This window comes from Rousettus aegyptiacus, unplaced genomic scaffold (assembly GCF_014176215.1).
Source record: "Rousettus aegyptiacus isolate mRouAeg1 unplaced genomic scaffold, mRouAeg1.p scaffold_m13_p_7, whole genome shotgun sequence".
NCBI lineage: Eukaryota > Metazoa > Chordata > Mammalia > Chiroptera > Pteropodidae > Rousettus > Rousettus aegyptiacus.
In genome coordinates this window covers 81,044,078-81,046,255 of record NW_023416310.1, presented here as the reverse complement: position 1 = coordinate 81,046,255, position 2,178 = coordinate 81,044,078, and the positions used below count along the sequence as shown (strand labels likewise).

The 2,178-nt window shown below is 36.1% G+C and overlaps 1 non-coding gene across 1 annotated transcript; it reads left to right on the top strand.

The window, feature by feature from the left end:
- The first annotated feature begins 1,529 nt into the window (after window positions 1–1,529).
- Window positions 1,530–1,648, top strand: LOC118605912. The gene has a single exon (XR_004952283.1). It is a non-coding gene; the product is annotated as a 5S ribosomal RNA (ribosomal RNA).
- Window positions 1,649–2,178: the final 530 nt, after the last annotated feature.

Sequence of the window (2,178 nt, the reverse complement as noted above, 5' to 3'; positions counted from 1 at the left end):
AAAATAACTCATAAATTTCCCATTTTAAATAATATTTTATTGAGCACTTATCTCATACTTTGCTAAGAATTTTATCAACCTTATTGCCACTGAAGGATGTTTTGGTTTACAGTCAAAGAAGGGGGTATACATATCACATACACACATAAAATAAACACACATACATATATAATATATGAACATGTATGTGCATATACATATGAATGTATGTGAGTGTGTGTAAGAATGTATGTGTGTGTTTGTATATGTGTGTGTACAAGTGTGTTTGTATATAAAATATGTTTGACCCAGGAAGGTGACAGCTTCCTACTCAGTGTCTCACTGAAAAATCTCAATGTTCTGCCCTAGGAGATGGTGGCAGGGGCTGGACACCGAAGGAGACACTGGGGACCTGCTCACAGATGAAGAGACCTGACCGTGCGGAATGTTAGGTAAATTTATTAAATATGAAACAATGTATCTCATGCACTGGTGTGACTGACTTCCAATGAGTCTGGTCTAGCAGAGATAATGACTTTAGCAGGAGTTCAGTTCTCCGTCCCTACCTTGGACAGCAGTAGCCTAATAAACTTGAGTGGTCAACATTTATGGCACTCCTCTTTCTCTTCCAGGACCTTTGAAATGTATATTTTTTAAATTTAGTTTTGCCTGAAAAATCTGCATCTAATTTGAATGAAATTGAATATGTTTTAGGGCTCAAGCAGCATGTCTTCCATCTGAAGCAAAATGGAGATGAATTTCAATTAGCTGTTCCTGTTATAATCTGTCTCCACCTGTAGTTTTCATCAAAAATTGCTAGAAAGTGTGATATAATGTATGATCAGGATTTGCCCACTGGCAGCAGAGTCCCATTATCTTAGTAAAAAAGCACAAAATAATTAGTCTGATGCATATAGACAGCAGCTTCTTATTGCGAGCAACTTTAATTGTGGTGAATAATATATATGGAGTTTGAAGCATTATATATTTCCCTCCCAAGAAGACACCAATTACTAATTCAGTTGACAAAGTAACAATGTTTCGGAAGATTTAATGCAAACTGGATATCATAGTCAATAGCCACTGTAAAATGTCCATTTTATGGCTTAATTTTTGCCTGAGCTTAATTTATGGTAATTTGGTACTTGCATATAGTCTGGAAGTACGCCGTTGGCTTAAGAGTTAGTACTTGGTTATTGCATAAATCATGGCTGAATGTGTTGGCTTCATCTAATTTCTTCTTTCTCCGACAATTGGAAACCTTCTCATCTTGTCATTTCTCTCGCTTCATTCCTGCCTGCTAATTCGTGGGGCTCTGAGAACTCTGTATTTAGGAGATCACTTCTTTATAGAGTGGCATCTTCCAAATGCCAGGTAGAGTGTTTCTGGGCTTCAGAAGGAGGGAATTTAGCAAGTAATTTTGGAGGATAGAGTGTTTATAACAGCTCACCTTACGTGCTTTAAAGGAAGATACAATTTCCTCTCCTTGCCCTCCCATTTGCCCCTAAACTATGCTAATACAGACAGTGAGGTTTAAAAGTACATAATCTGTCTATGGCCATGCCACCCTGAATACGCCCAATCTCATCTGATCTCGGAAGCTAAGCAGGGTTGGGCCTGATTAGTACTTGGATGGGAGACCACCTAGGAAGACCAGGTGCTGTAGGTGTTAAAAAAAATAAATAAATAAAATAAAAAATAAAAGTACATAATCCGACTTATTCCTTTTCAGAACAAGCTTATATTAGTTGTTGTTGTTGTTGTTGTTTTTGATTAATTTGAAACAGGATAAGTAAGCCAGCATGTCCTAAGGCCACAGATAATCTACCTGAGTAGCTACATAATATGAATCAGTTGACTATATTGTAGGATTTAATTTAGGTGACTGGTGTTCAAAGAAATGTATTGGATGTTTCAGAAATAGTGAGATAATTGCCTACTTACTTATAGGGACTTTGAATTTTTAGTTGTGATTAATCATTTTCAGAAGCGATTACATTTTTTAAATAAAGGAATGTCACATGTCTAATTGTGGACAACCTTATTCTAAATGTGGGAAACAATGTTTTAAAGTTTAGGTTCTTCTCTTGAGCTACCAAAATCATAATACAGATATTGCCATCTATTCCTAAGTTGGATAACGATATTCTTCTAATTCATTTACACACCTCTCTTCCTTTACTTATAATTGTCATAGCT